Raw genomic sequence first — 17,100 nt, 5'->3', positions numbered from 1 at the left:
TGAATGACAGAAAGAAGGCACACAAGTTAAGATACTTCTGTGGAGAGAAGAGAAGAGCAAGGGGTCTGAGTGTCTTTTGGTCACTATTATGGAGTTAAAGATACAGGCCCCAAAAATAAATAAAATAAAGATACAGGCCACTTAGTTATTTCTTATCCTCATGGGAGAGTGTAAGCAAATGGGCATGAGCCTGGTAAAAGGAATTGAAATCAGGAAGAACCTCAAGATGAGCAGAAGAATGTAAGACTGCAAGGAATTACTGAGAAGTGGTATAAAATGTTCAGGAACCTTTTAGAACATGGACAAACTAATCTGCCTGGAGAGATTTTAGGTTAACTTCCTGGAATCTCATTTTGATTCAAGGCAGTGGAAGTGAAAGCAGGAGGGTTAAGAAATTAGTCAGAGTCTAGCAAAGTTAACAAGAAATAGTTTTGTCATGTGAAGTCAGCTTCCAAACAAATTAATAATAGCTAATATTTTTAAAAAAGGAATAAAAACTGACATTTTTTGAATACTTCCTACATTTCAGATGACCTACTAAGTGCTTTCTGTGCATTATTTACTTTAATCTTCACACCTCTATGAGGCAGAAAACAAATGATCTCTGTTATGTAGATGAAGAAACTGGGGACTTGAGTGATTAAACAACTAACTCAAAGTCGTGCAGTTATTAAGTGACAGGCCTGAGATTCAAACTTAGGTCAGTCTGAATCCAGAGGCATAGCACTTAATCACTACTCTATACTGCCAAAATGTGGAGGCAACACATTGATCACTAATTTGTTGAATTTGAAGGTATTGTGGGGGAAAGAACTCTTTTTATCCTAGGTCTGGTTACAAAGTTGTGAACCAGATTTTTTTTTTTTTTTTTTTTTTAAGATAAAAAGAACAGCAGATTAGGAGGCTGGGGCAGGAGGATCTAGAGTTCAAAGCCAGCCTTAGAAACTTAGCGAGGCCCTAAGCAACTCAGTGAGAGACCCTGTCTCTAAAGGGACTGGGGATGTGGCTCAGTGGGTAAGCATCCCTGGGGTCAATCCCTGGTACAAAAAAAAAAAAAAAAAAAGAACAGAAGTAGCAGAATGAGAAGAAGATTGGGGCCTGTGAGTAGGCAAGATTTCACAGAGCTCTTCAGTCTCCAGTAACAGGACGGATTTGTAAAGCAGAGCCTGAGGCCTGGGAACTTGGAGAAACGTCCAGGTATTGACAAATCTACTCCCTATAGAAATAGAGAAGAGCAAATCTGATCACCTGGGCTCTGGAGAAAGCATGTGCATGGCAGGGATGGCCAGAGGATGACAGATGAAGAGGCCCACACTGACAACTACCTGAAATGGCTAGATGAAAAATGAAAGGATCTTCAGACACAAATTGAAAGTGAGAAATTAGGTATGGTGCAGTGGCTCACGCCTGTAATTCAGCAGCTCAGGAGGCTGAGGCAGGAGGATCACAAGTTCTAAGCCAGTCTCAGCAATTTAGTGAGGCCCTAAGCAACTTAGTGAGAGCCTGTCTCTGAATAAAACACTTAAAAAAAAAAAAAAAAAGGTTTGGGGATGTGGCTCAGGTTCAATCCCTGGTACCTGCCCTAGCCCCCCAAAAAATGAGAAATTGGGTGGACTGGACACTGGAGTCCACCTTAGTGAGAACTGAGAAGAGCTCTATCTACTGAATTCCCAGCTCACATCTACCATCAGCTATCTATCTATATGTAACTCATCCATCAATACATCCTTTATTTACCATGTTGGATTTATTGATTATTGAGGCACACATATGATATGCAAAGGGTTTACTGTGGTTACACACACATAAATATTAATATTGCAGCAAATACCCAGTAACCTAGATTAAGAAAGGGAATATCATCCCCTTCCAGATCACCATTCTCCTATACTTCGTGTTAAATCATTCCCTTTATACTTTCATCTGTCTGTTTATGTCCAAATAGACTATCTAATTTTACAGGTTTTGAGCATTAAATAAGTGAAACTATCCTGTATAATTCTGTTGCTAGTCTCTTTACCTTAACTTCCTGTTTTTGAAATTCACCACGTGGATGAATGTTGTTGTAATTCCTTCATTTTTCACTGCCACCCAGCATCCCATTTTTGGAACATGCCACAGTTTACCTAGTCATGATTCCATTGAAGGATATTCATTTTTTTCCAGAGGGTCTTTTTTGTTATTTTAAATAATTTTAAGAGAATGTTTGGTGCTCCTCTCTTAGTGCCCACGAACAAGTTTCTCTGGAGTGCGTATCTAGGAGGGGAATTGCTGGGTGATAAGGTCGGAGCATGTTAAACTTCACTGGGAAGTGATAAGCCATTCTTTATGATGGTTCCAATCTGCCCTACCTTCAGCAATGTGGGCAATACTTCCAAATGCCCCACATCTTTGCTCAAACTTGCAGTGACTTTTTAATCTGGGAGGTGTGAAATGGTGGTTTTAATTTGCATTTGTCTGACTACAAATCAGGTTGGACTTTTTCCCTCAGATGTTTATGAACCATTTCTGTATCCTCTACTGTGAAATGCCTGTTCAGGTCTTCTGCTCATCTTTTATGTGATAGTTTCTATTTCTCTCATTGACTCAGAGCTACTCTTGACCTCTGATGATAGTCTCTGGTTGGTTACCTATGTAGCAAACATCTTGCTCCTCTCTTGGGCTAGTTGTTCCATTATTGGGTTGTGGTCTTTATATAACAGAAATTCTTCATTGCACTACAGTAAAATTTGTTCATCTTTTCCTTTGAATTTACCTCCTTACTTACCTTTCTTTTTTTTAATATCTTCATTTTATTTATTTTATTTTTATGCAGTGCTGAGGATCAAACCCAGTGCCTCACACATGCTAGGCAAGCATTCTACTACTGAGCCACAACCCCAGCCCCACTCCTTACCTTTCTTAAGGAAATCTTCCTTTTTTGAACATCCAATAAACCTTCTATTTTATTTTTATTTTAGAATAGTTTTAGGTTTATAGAAAAGTTGTGAAAGTATCACAGAGCTCTTATCCCACACCCAGTTTCCCTACTATTAACAGTTTACATTACGATGGTACACTTACCACACTAATGAATAAAAATGTTGTTATATTATTATTATCTAAATATAAGATATGAAAATCGTTCAGTTTTTTTAGTTTGTCTGCTCCTGGATTCCACTTAGAATATCACATTGTTTTTAGTCCTCATGTCTCCTTAGGCTCCTCTGAACTATGACAGAGTCCCAAACTTCCTTATTTTTGGTGCTCTTACAGTTTTGAGGACAACTGCTCAGATATTTTGTAGTACGTCCTTCAATTTTTTTGTTTTATTTTGTTTTGTTTTTGGTATTGGGATTGAACTCAGTACCACTGAGCCACATCCCCAGCCCTTTTTATATTTTATTTTGAGATAGGATCTCACTAAGTTGCTTAGGGCCTCACTAAATTGCTGAGGCTGGCACTGAACTTGCGATCCTCCTGCCTCAGCCTCCTGAGCTTCTGGGATTACAGGTGTGTTCCATCGCAGTGTCCTTTAATTTGGGTTTGTCTCTTCTTCTTTTCAGAAATTATGGGTTTTAGGGAAGAACACTACAGAGGTAAATCCCATTTTCATCCCATCATATCATGTCATACTATTAATAATTATTTATCACTGAGAGCATTAAGTTTGCTCGCCTGGCTGAGGTAAGGCTGTCAGATTTCTCCTCTGTGGAGTTACATTTCTGTACTATGCATTTTAGAAGGAAATTTCAATGCACATGCTGCATTGATGAGTAGGGAGTTAAGCATCATCTCCTTGAGTGGGTGGTATCTGTGTAAATTATTTGGAATTCTTCTTATAGCAAATTTGTCTGTTCTCTGCTTATTTACTTATACTGTCAATAGTGTTAATTTGTTTATCATGGATTTCTTTTGTAATATGTGGAAGTTGTATTATTAGCTTTTTGTTGCTATGACCAAAACATCTAAAAAGAATAACTCAGAGGAGGAAAGATTTATTTTGGCTCATGGTTTCAGAGGATCAGTCCATGATTGGTTGACCCCAAGGCAGAAACATCATGGTGGAAGGATGTGGTAGAGTAAAGATGCCCAGCTCCTAGTGGCCAAGAAGCAGAGAAGAATAGGGGGAGATAAACCCAACCCAGGCATGCCTCCAATGACCTACTTCTTCCAACTAGGTCTTGTCTTCCATTAGTACATTCAGCTAGCAATGGATTAATCCACCGATAAGGTCAGAGCTCTCATGATCCAATCACTGCCTAAAAATCCCACCTGTGAGTCTTGCTGCATTGAGGACCATACTATCAGTACATGAGCCTTTGGGGCTACATTCCATATCCAAACCATAACAGAGTGTATAAGTCAATTTTATCTCTATTAGAGAGATAGGTTGCAGATAAGCAAGGGAAGAAAGCTGGAATGAACATTGTGGCTTTGAAAGAGATTTGGAGACTTCAATATAAATTCATATGTGTTTAGCTTAATGAAGATCCTGATGAATAGATACAGAAATAATTATAGGTATGTATACACACACACACACATATATATAGTACACATACACACGTATTTCCTAACTTTGTTTCCTGGGAGGGTCCAGAAACAAGAATACCCCAATAGCAACAGGCATGCCTGTTACCAAGATCTTGATTCCTAATTCCTTTCTTCAATGAAAGGAACCAGAGCTCCTTAGCGAAATGTCTAATTCTAGAGACAGGGAGCATCTTTTGATGTCAGCAAGTAAGTTACTTGGAAACATACTCAGGGACACACACACACACACACACACACACACACAATAATCGGGGGGTGGCATCAAAGGAATACAGGAGCCAACTAAAAGAGCTCCTTATGACCAAAGTTGGAATAATTTGAGCCCCCAAATAAATGATGGAGTATTGGATTATAACCTAAATATAAAAGAAATTCCTTTTTAATGTTAAAGTTCTCCTACACTATCTTCTAAGAGTTTTTCTTAGTTTTGCATTTCCCCCTTTAAGTCTCTTGTCAAACTATAAGTGGTTTGTGTGTACTGTTTGAAATAAGATCCAATTTCATCTTCTTCCATATAGATAACTACCTGTTTCAGCCTTAAGTATTTGACTGTCTCTCTTCCCCCACTAATATGTGATACCCATTTGTATCCGTGTGCATGTGGGTCTGTGTCTCAATTCTGACTTATTGGTCTATTGCCTTTCTGTGTTTTGGTATCTCATAAGTTATTATAATTTTATACTATGACTTGATATTGGGCAGAGAAATAACCCATCTTGTACTTCATCTCTTTTTTTTTTTTTTTTTTTTTTTTTTAGGGACTCCAGGGATTAAACTCAGGGACACTCGACCATTGAGCCACATCCCCAGCCCTTTTTTGTATTTTATTTAGAGACAGGGTCTCACTGAGTTGCTTAGCGCCTTGCTTTTGCTGAGGCTGACTTTGAACTCTCCATCCTCCTGCCTCAGCCTCCAGAGCTGCTGGGATTACAGGCATGCGCCACTGCACCCAGCATTTCTCTTTTCAAATCAGGAGTATTTTGTCTATATTTGACCCTTGGTTTTTCAAGGCTGGCCTTGAATTTGTGACCCTCCTGCCTCAGGCTCCTGAGTCTCAGAGATTACAGGTATGCATCTATGGATATGAGCCTGGCGCATAATTCAATTTTGTAAATAAGTGACACTTTTGTTACATGAATCCTTTCATGTGTTCTCCTTAGCCAAGAACACAGTGTATCTCTCCATTTATTTGATCTTCTCTAATAGGTTCCTATAGAGTCGTGTAATTTTCTCCATGAAGAACCTGAACATCTTCTGATATACTTTATTTCCAGGAATTTAATTTCCATTCTCTTTCTTTTTCTTTTTCCTATACTTTTTTGAACTCATCATGCTTTTTTCCTAACTTCTTAAATTGGATACTAAGCACATTAATTTTGAACTTTAGAAGCATTTTAGTGCACCAGGTGTGGTGAAACACACCTGTATTCCCAGCTACTCAGGAGGCTGAAGCAGGAGGATCACAAATTTAAGGCCTTTCTGGGCAACTTTGTGAGACTGTGTCTTAAAATTTTTAAAAATGAAAATGGCTGGGGTTGTAGCTCAGTAGTAGAGCACCCTGGGGTTCAATCTCCAGTACTGAAAATTAGGAAAAAAAAATGCAACCATTGCAGCTGCAGCACAGATGCCTGGGCCTCTGCTATCATCAGTTGTGCCATCTCATTAGCCTCTGAGCTTCAGCTTGATCATTTATATCTGTCTTAAAGTTGTTATGACAATTAAATGAGTAGGATAAGTAGAGTACATAAAACATCACCTGCCACATGGTACATTCCAGGTAAGTATTAGTATTATACTTTTCTGTGTAAGTTCTATTTTAGCTGCATCCATAAATTTCAGTATACAGTATTGTTAGTCAGTTCTAGGTATTTTCTTGTTTACATAATAGTTTATTTCCAGAAGCATGTTTTAAAATTCCCCATTGTAAAGGGCTTTTCCTGGATTCTTTGTTATTGACACTGTGGCGTTCATCAATATTTCCAGTTATCCTCCTTTCCTGGACCTGGGGGAGGGTTGTCCCTCACTGACTCCTGAAGTCATGGTCATGTGACTTGCTCTGGCCAGTGAAGGTATTTAAGAAAGCAGCACGCATTCTTCACACTCTTTTTCTTTCCACAGGAACTGGGAAAACATGGTTGGAGGTGCACTGGATCAGAGTAGTGTAGAACACAGATCCACACAGAGAGCAGCTGCCCTGGAAGGATGTATACACCTTGAGCAAAAAACAAAACAAAACAAAAAACAACTTTCGTCCTATCAGATTACTCAAGGCTTTTATTGTTATTGTTTGCTTGTTTGTGATACTGGGGATTGAACCAGGGTGCTCTACTACTGAATCACATCCCAGTCCTTTTTATCTTTTATTTTGAGACAGCATCTTCTTAAGTTACCCAGGTTGGCCTCCAATTTGCAATCCTCCTGCCTCAATCTCCTGAGTCACTGGAATTACAGGCTTATTTCACTGTGCCAAGCATAGTTTTGATGCTGTTACCACAGCATAACTTAACCTATCCTGTTTGATATTACTTTTTTTTTTTTTAGTTGAATTGCGGTCAATAATTCTATTGGTATAAAAGGAATCTCTTTTGGGAGTAGGGATATAGCTCAGTTGGTAGTGTTTGCCTTGCATGCCTAAGGCCCTGGTTCAATCCCCACTACCACCAAAATTGGGCGGGGGGAGTCCTTTAAATCTGTTAAGTTTAACTTTAAGGGCTAACATGTAGCCAATTTTTATAAACATTTCATGTAGTGCTCAAAAAGTACTTATTCTGAAGTTCAGTGAATTAGACAAAGGGGAATGAAGGGAAGGGAGGGGAAAGGGAATAGGAAAGACAGTGGAATGGATTGAACAGAACTTTTCTATTTCATACATGACTACACCACCAGTGAAACTCCACATCATGTACAACCACAAGAATGGGATCCTAATAAGAATAAGTTATACTCCATGTATGTGTAATATGTCAAAATATACCTTACTGTCACATGTATCCAAAAAGAACAAATTTAAAAAAATTTTATTCTCCAATAAGTGGAATGTTCTATACATGAATATTAAATCAAATTCATGTCTTCTTTATCACTTGTTTTTTATTCACTTAATCTGTCACTTCCCTAGAGTTGTGTTAAAATTTCTCACTGTGATAGTGAATTTTCTCATCTTATCGTCCTACCATTTTACTCCATTTTTTGAGGCTGTGTTATTGGATGCATATAAGTTTAGAATTATTTCAGCTGCCTTATAGACTCTCAGCTTATATCTGGAATTTTAAAAATCCAATCTGTTTTTGTTACTTACTAGAACATATTTAATTACAACTTATTGTGGTTATTTGCATATTTGGATTTACTGTTACCACCAGCACTTCATCCTGATTTTGTATCTGTTTCTTATTGCTGTTGAGAAGCCAGCAGTAGTCTAACCATGATTCCATGGTAGGGGAACTTTCTCCTTGGCAACTTGGCATAGTCTTCTCTTTTTCCTTTGATGGCAAGTTTCTCATGATATTCCTAGATGCGATTTTTAGAAACATTGTCTTTTTGACATTCACTAGTTAAAGATTCTTGTTTTCTACAGTTCTGGAAACATCTCAGTCATTGTCTCTTTGAATAATTCCTCTTTTTTATTCTTCTATTTCCTTCTAGAGCCCTAATTAAACACAGTTCAGTTTTCTCTCTCTCTTTCTCTCTCTCTCTCTAATTTTTTTTTTTTTTTTTTTGGTGGTGGTACTGGGCGTTGAACCCAGTGACACTTTACCACTGAGCCACATCCCCAGCCCTTTTTATTTTTTATTTTGAGACAGGGTCTCACTAAGTTTCTGAGGCTGGCTTTGAACTCATGATCCTCCTACCTCAGCCCCCAGGTGGCTGGGATTCTAGGTGTGCACCACTACACTGGTTTTACTCTCTTTTTTATGTCCCCTAAGCTTTCATATTTTTATGTCTTTGTCTTTCTGGTCTGCACTCTACATAATTTTTTCAGTTCTAACTTCCAGTTTATGAATTCCTTCCTCAGCTATGTCCAATCTGCTACTTAATCTGTCCACTGAGTTTTAAGACTCAATCATTTTTAAGACTAGAATTTTAAAAATTCTTTTCCAAGTCTTCTTAATTATTACAATCACTTGTTATCTGTTTATTTTTTAACTTCTTTTTTATTTTTTTAAGCCTAATAAAATTAGCTATTTTATGTCTCAGAATTTTAACATCTGAAGCCTTTGGGAATCTTTCTGTTAATTCTCACTCAATGTGTTTTATTTCCGTGTGTGTTTTGTGACTATGTGAGCTGTAATTCTCCTTGATATTTCATCTATAGCACATCTTTGGATACTAAGATGAGATTTGGGAGTTCCTGTGGAGAGGAGTTATGTTTGATTTTGGTCAGTTACCTGAGTAGTACCGAACTGGAATCATTTTAAATTTATGCTTGAGGTTTTTTTTGTTTTTTTATTTTTAACATAGTATATGGGTTTGGACTGCAAAACTCAGAGATGCACTGACTTGTGGTTATAAATTCTAAGAGGATATTTATTATTTTTCCTACCATCTAAAATGACTCAAGCCAGTTTCCCTGATATTATATTTTACATGAAGGTTTATCTCTCATTCTCCTCACAGAGTCCTGGCAGATACCTTTTGAGGGTCCAGCTTTATGCAAGGTGATTCCTTGGCTTTACCTCCTGTCCCTACACCCCGTGAAGCCATCACAGTGAAAGCTCGAGGTTCCCAGAGTTCTACAGAAACTCTCAGGGTGAAGGTGAGCATCGGTCCTGACTTACAAATCAGTGTTCTTATTTGCACTGTGAGTTCTGCAGATTTCTTTCCTTACTGCCAGTTTGATGATAGATTTAAGATTTTAGAAAATTATTGTTTTAAGTGGGAAGATCATTTGTGGTATCTAATCCATTGTACCGTTGGAAAGGAAACATTTTTGTTTTCAAAACCAAGATTAAGATGAAGGCAATACAATGTTGACACACATTATTCTTTGTCAATTGTTCTGTTCTAACACCACCTGCCCCCAGATGCCCTCTACTTACAGGGTGTGTGCGACTCGGGAGAAAGAAACATGGCAATAAATCCTTAATTACTGAGGATCAAATGTTAATTGATCATCTAATGCCGTAAAATAACAAGTGATTAAAAGGGAGACTATTAACCACAAAGCAGGTTTTGTGTCTCCTCACATTCAGAGCTTTGATAAGAAAATAAATTGGCAGTAGGCACCACGGGGAGCCTTTCTATTGGACTGGAGTGTACTGGTTAAGCCTACAGGGTTCATTGTATGAGTTCAAAGTTTAAGACTCTGGGAATCAGGGAGAAGGTGAGGAGAGGTTAAGAATGTGGAGACACTTGATTCTGTAAAGTCTGAGCTCCCAACATGGTGGAAATGGCAAACACACTAGTTATCCACAGGAAGCAAAAGTGGAGATTTTGATATTTACCTCTGATATTCACTTCTAATTCCTATCCAGAGCAAGTGGAAGGTTTCTGGGAAGAGACAGAAAGAAGAAAGAGGGCTGGGGATATAGCTTAGTTGGTAGTGTTTGCCTTGCATGCACAAGGCCCTGGGTTCAATCCCCAGCACCACAAACAAAAGAACAAAACAGGACAACAATAAAGCAATTTAAAAAAAAAGAAAGAAAGAAAGGAAGGAGAGAGAGAAAGAAAAGAAAGAAGAAAGACAAAATACCAAGACTTCTATACCAAAGATATAGAAAAAAGATTCATTTTTGGAGTTGTCCTTGGTCCAGCATCCTTCTCAGAACCTCCATCCCAGCCCTGTGAGGCACTGATACCCTGTGTTTTCATGTCTGAGAACCTGAACTGTTTCCTTAAATGTTCTTGGCCACCCCTCTTTACCCATGCTTTAGGTTTCACTGTAGGGAAAGGAAGGAGAGTGTGGTAGACAATGTTGACAATGGACATTATTCTCCTACCTGTGCTAGTCCAAGTCATAGACTTACTGACCACCTGCTCTGGATGGCCCTTAAGCTGCCCACCACTGGACAGATGAGAGCCTGGTGATAAAGAAGAACAGAGGTACATGAGGTGAACTGGAAGCAGAGAGGGAGAAGGGGAAGCTCTAAGGAGAACCGGGCTTGTCTCTATAGAGCAGAAGCATGGGGGAAGGAGCACTTCCTGGGAAAAAGTTTGAATGGAGTGAGGTCCTGGAAAAAGGGTTAGAAACCCCTCATGGTTTGGGCCTCTTCATCACATTCTTTTTGGACTCATAGCTGCCACTCAGAGGTCAGCCAAGCTGGATACTCTTCCTTTCAAGGGGTTGTCTTAAAAATAATCTGTCTTGACCTTTAAGTCATTGATGGAGACCTTGCTATATATACACTTGCTAACTGCCTTAGGCACTGAAACATACAAAGATGTGGTGTTTGCCCTAAAGGAGCTTCTGATCCAGTTGTCAATATGCCATCCATTACCCAGTAAGCATCTTTACAGAAGGCAGCCAGCTCACTGCGGCCTCCCCAGGTGAGTGTCACTCTGAATGTCAGTTTCCTTATCTGTAAAATAAGATTACTAAGGAATATGGTGGAGTGAGTCTCTTAATGCTACATAGACTAGATTTTAAGTGAATTTTTATTCACATATCACACACACACACACATACACACACACACACACAGACAAGTGCGCAAATCCCGAGTGAGGAATGTGATGAACTGTCATAAAGTGAATGCCTGCAGGTAGCCACTACCTACCCAGGTCAACAAATAATATGACAGCACCATGGAAGCCCCCATGTGCCCTCTCTTAGTCATGCCATCATCTCCAGCCTCCTTCCCAAAGGTATCCCTCTTCTGACTTCTAACCCTAGAGATTTGCAGAGTAGATTTTAAACCAAACCTGAAGGATAACTTGAGTTGGTATGTGCCACATACAGCAGAATCAAAAGACACCAATTCTAATTTTGTGAGATCTCCTTTCTGGGGGTATATTTCAAGCATTTCCCCCAAGAGCCAGAAGGTCACCAGAGGGTGAGACCGTCTGGGTCTATGGTGTCATGGACAGCAGCATCCTGCTCCCATTAGAATCCCTGAATGCCACCTGAATCTATTCACCACACCAGCACATCACAGGGGCTCCTCATGTGGGTCCCTTAGCTCGCAGCCTAGAGCTGCTTAAAGATTCAGTGTACACATTTGTAGGACTAGGTAACAGAAGCATAAGGGTCTTCACTATGACAGGTTCAGGACACAGAAACTGACTCTGGTTCCAAAGAGAAGGACTCCTTTTGCCTGAGAGGGATCATCGTGACAAGATGCTAGCTTTGGATACTAACTGCTCAGAACCACAGCCCTAGCATGTGTCCAAACAGATACTTGCAAACTGTTTTCAAAAAGTAATCTGAGAGCCAGGCATGATGGTCACATAACTATAATCTCAATGACTCAGGACCCTGAGGCAGGAAGATCTCAAGTTCAAGGCCAGCATCAGCAAGGCACTAAACAACTTAATGAAGCCCTGTCTCAAAATACAAAATAAAAAGGGTTGGGAATGTAACTCAGTAGTAAAGCACTCCTGGGTTCAATCTCCAGTACCAAAAAAAAAAAAAAAAAAAAAAAAAAGAAAGAAATGCAATCTGAACTCACTCTTTACTGAGTTGGAAGAAATACCATTTTTCTGCATTACAATTCACGTTTCACATACCCTGAGGTCTTCAGTTAATTTTCATCTTCACCTGCAAAAAGGAGACTATAAATGTGATTCACTTCTTGAAACCAGGAGATTTGTTCCCCCAAAAGGTTGTGTCTTTCCTAGACAAGGAGTACAACTAGCATAAAACCATTATCATCTTAATTGTTTTACTCTAAAAATCCCAAATGTTCCTTTTCAGCTCCTTTTCAGCTCCTGACTGGAAAGTCCTGGCACAAACAGCTCCCATTGCTGGGTTTGAGTTTTGTGCCTCAAAAAGCAATGGTAGCCCAGACCTTAGAGGCCAGGCTTCCAAAAAACCTGAGATGCACATTAACTACAATCTAGGCAATTCTTTTTAGTTGATTCTCTTCTTGGTCTTGTGAGGTAGATTTAGTTCCCTTTCCCATCATCTCTCAAAGAGGAAGTCGCCTCTTTTAGGCATCCAAGAAAGGCTTCATATTCTCAATACCCCACAAAACCTCACGGTCTGGAGTCTCCTCTTCTCTCAGTTGATCAAATTTTCTCATTTCCAATTTAAATTGCCAAGAAATTAGTTCAAGTATAAAATATATTAGGCAAAAGGCAAAAAAAAAAAAAAAAAAAAAAATTAGTTATGTGAACCTGGGGTATAATATACTCTTAAATGGTGTTATGTGCCACCATTTTAAGAACAGATGACAATATTGTTGATAGACCTACAGATTTTTTTTTAAATCACAGTAAGGTGAAGTACTTCTTTTTCTCTTTCATACTTCCTTTCTTTCCTCCCTGCCTTCCATCCTCCTTTTCTTCCTAATCAGTGAGATAAGAATTGAAAAGCAAGAAAAAAGGAAATACCCTGTTGAGACGCCAGAAGCCATGACAATTTTAAGGAAATTTGCTAAATAATTACAAAGAACGGATACCAGCTATTAAGTTAATATTCATCTAATGTTTATTATGTGCCAGGCACATAATTTACAACCCTATGAAGTTAACAACCCTGTGAGTATTACTTACCCCCATTCTACTGATGGCAAAACCATCAGGAAGATGGTTCAGAAAGATTAAGTATTTTTCCCTACGTCACTTAGATAATAAGAAACAGTGCGAGCCCAAATGCTTAGCCTCCCCATTCCCTACAGTATCAGTCCCTGGAACCTTGCAGAAATATGTCAGGGACCTCACTAGGCACATGGAGATCACTAATCCAAATTCTTTTATATTTCTAAGTAGGTCTATTTTGGGTATAGAGATCCAAACTAAAGGCAAGGCCCCTCCCCAGACTATTCTAAATACAGAAGCTACAGCTCCCAGGGAAGAACTTCCTAATAGGAAGAGTATGGAATGTGGCAGCTCTCAGGCAGTCTGTCTAGCTACCTTCCCTAAGATGAGTGCCACCATTTCTTCAGAAGACAGAGGGAAGGGGAGGGGCGGGGTAATGGAAAGAGCAAGGCCTCTGTTTCAAGGCAGGAGACTCAGCCTCTAAGCTCCTGCTTGGTGGCTCACTGGCTATAAACTTGAATGGGGTCGCCTAAACTTGCTGAACCTTCTGGGTCTAAACTCTGTTTTCTAGAGCAGTGGCCTCAGAGAGGTGATATGTTACACAATCCCTTGAGCACCAGAAGCCAATATTATTACTTCCTTTTTGACTTGTTTTTCATCTTTGAAAAATTGAGCTCTATTTATACTAACTATACAGAGGGACACTGGCACCATCAGCAGATGGCCATGTGTCAGGCATGTTGGGTGAAGTATCTGAATGCAAAGAAGGAATGTCAGAGAAGTCAGTAAAATGTTCCAAAAAGTATCAAGGATGTCATTTTAAATTAGAATTTATGGTTATTCCTGTTGATGATGAATCTCACCTGGGAAGTGAAATGTGACTTGAGATATTAGCTAATGATGGTACTTTAAAAATGATATTCACATGTGGAGATAGCATTTTTCTTTTTTGAAAATAGGGTTTTACATCACATATATTTTAAGACCACTTCTCGGCTGTAGGACATGTGGATGATACAAAGCAATACCACACCACTGTCATTCACTCCAGGGTGACTCCCAATGCAAGAGGAGATGGAAGCCAGAAACAACAGTATTAACAATGGCAACATTTTTAATGGCACAGAACAATGAGGCAAATGCAACAAAATGGGGAAGCCATGCTTGGTGGTGTTTGTCCCAGGCCAGAGGCCAAAGACTAAGGAGATGAGCTGTCAACAGCCACATCTTTCTGGAGTTGGGGCCTCAGGGGAGAGATGCTTAACACATTCCTGGGCTGCTTACGGAATGTCCTTCCTGTTCTGGAGAAACAAGCAGGCGTGCCCAGGATGAGGCTTGTAGGGCTTTTGCTCATTGGTATGAAGAAAAGGAGCTCATTGCTCCGTCATGCTCCCTGGAGACTTTCCTCTGTGGAAGCGGGGCTTCTTTTGTCAGTAGCTTTTCCCTACTGACCTCTTGAGTAACAATGTGACTCTAATTCCACTCTCACCTGTTCTTGAGATGCTTACTCTCCTGCCACAGAGCTTCTCCACTTATCTTCATCACTAGGCTCTTTCACAAGACACTCTTCCCTAGAGGAGCAAAACAAGAATCTCCCAAAGGTAATGGGATGTTATTCTCTTGCCTCCTGCAATAGTGATCATGGTCATTGCAAAACCCTTAGTCTTAGACAGCCACTATGGAAAAGGACCCCAGGCCTCTAGTTTATTCCATTGGTCTCAATGGTTGGGGCTGGGGCTTAAAGAAGAGTCATCACTGTCTGCTGGTGTTTGGACAGGAGCCCAGCAAATACCTGGGAGCCTGAGGAAGCTCTGAGCTGCCAATGCTTGGAGGTGCAAGTGGGAGTCTGTACCTTAGTCCAGCCCCTAGGCTCTGCCTTACCATGCCAGCACACACTGTGTGTGGGCCAGCAGTCTGGCAACCTGGGGCTCTAGGATGTGGAAGCAGGTGGGAAAGACAAGTGCCAAAAGCCCCAAGGATGGAGACATGAGCTGGGCTACTGGGAATGAAGCCCTGGAGCCAGATAAACTTGGAGTGAATATCTGGCAGTGTCCGACTCTTTCTAGGGCAGGCTGAGTCTGCAGGCTCTTATGTCTCATGGCACGGCACAAGACTCCCCAGAACTAGAAAAGTTCTAGTTCTAGAGAAGCCAGGATTTCTGAGATGCCATAAAGCTTCCAAAGGCTGAAAGAGCCTCCCCAAACTGGAAAATGCAAGAGGCTGATAAGATTATAATCAAGTGGAGGCCACAAAAGTGAACATTGAGTGGACACAGTGACACTAAATTACTTCCTCAGTGACTTTGCCCTGATTGTGTGACTTCGGAGGGAAGATCCTTGAAAGGCCTGAAGCCACCATGGAACCACTATTAGAAGCCATGCTGATCTCTCAAATGCCTTTCTGTGAATCTTGTTTCAGGTTCTAAATAAGAGGCTCTTATGGTAACATGGACTTGTTCAGGTCATTCAGAAAGGCAAGATTCAATCAAATGCCTGTATAGACCCTTCTAACCATTGGTTACTCAATCAATTCAGCATAGCCCATGACCTAGGGCAGTATTTTTAAAACTCTTTCTCACAACCTGTTAATGATTTGTGAAATCAGTTTCCTGGACCCCAGACTGAAAGGATGGGAGGAAGGAAAAAAGGAAGGAAGAAGAGGGAAAGGAGAGGGGGAGGGAGGAAGGGAAAAGAAAATAATAGAAAATGTTGCAGGGAAACTCTTGTATCTTGAACCTCATCTATATATATAAGTATACTAAGTTATGATAAAAACTCAGTTTTTACTATGGGTTGCAGTTAAAATTTTGAAAAATACTGTCCTGGAAAGATCTTTTTGTTTGGTTTGCTTTCATTGCTTGCAGCTTCTTCTATTTATTCATTTCATTTTCACCATCTGTAACATAAACAGAACAGTCCAAAATCCTTTTTGTCCTAAAAGATAAATTAGTTAACCTTAATTTTTTAAAAATAAAAAACATTCTGTACTTAATTTTTTAAAAATAAAAAAACAAGAGAACTAAGCGAGAGAATGGTCTTGTTCCTTCTGCCTTTATGACTCCATAACTGTGTCTGTCTCTCCCAGTGTTCTTTGAGTTTACTGAGAAACAGCCTTCTCTTCAGTCCTCCCATGCCCGTAACCATAAAATATTTAAGGAGAAAACAGTCAGATGGGAGTGTTCTACAGAGAACTCGAAGGGCATACTTTTACCAGGAGGGCAGCTTCTGGACAGCTTAAACCCTCTGTCCTCGAGGAAAAGGTCTCTGTGAACCTCAAAGGGGCAAGGTGATCCATTCAAACTCTGGCATTATGGCAAGAGGTTCAGAGAGTGTTGGTCAGCCTTGAGGGCAGCATCCAGGTTGCCCATCAGCTGAGTATAGGCTGCAGCCCTGTGCCCTGACTGCAGTCCTACCTGCCTGGGCCACCTGCATGCCCCCAGAGCCTGTCAGAGAGGCCAAGAGGCCAGGTTCTGCCTTCCCCTGGACTCTGTGGAAGAAAGCACACAAAGGTGGCCTCAGTCTGGAATCTTTCCTCCCAGGTGGCATGCATCTGGCAGGGTCCTTTTGTTTTGCCACACACCATTGAGTCTAGAGCACTGGAGTGTGGCATCTTAAACACAGCAGGCACTTAGGAAATATCCCCTGGTACAATTGATTAGAGATAGATACTGACCAAAACCAATGTGAACATCCCCAAGTGAACACCACTACCACTCCCAGGGACAAGTGAAAATAGAAGAAGTGTTAACTTTAGAGAAAAGAAAGAGAAAATTCATGTTTTCTGTGGAGGATCTGGTGAATGATCTACACAGCAGTCTAACTAAAGGAATTCTAAGCTACTAAATTTGCAGTGCAGGCTTTTTGTTTGGGGATTGAACCTGGGGCTTCATGAACACTAGACAAGTATTCTAACACTGACAGCCCCCAC

Source organism: Sciurus vulgaris, assembly GCF_902686455.1.
Source record: "Sciurus vulgaris genome assembly, chromosome: 5".
Classification (NCBI taxonomy): Eukaryota; Metazoa; Chordata; class Mammalia; order Rodentia; family Sciuridae; genus Sciurus; species Sciurus vulgaris.
The sequence above is the reverse complement of the archived record's forward strand: the minus strand, read 5'-3'. Positions refer to the sequence as shown.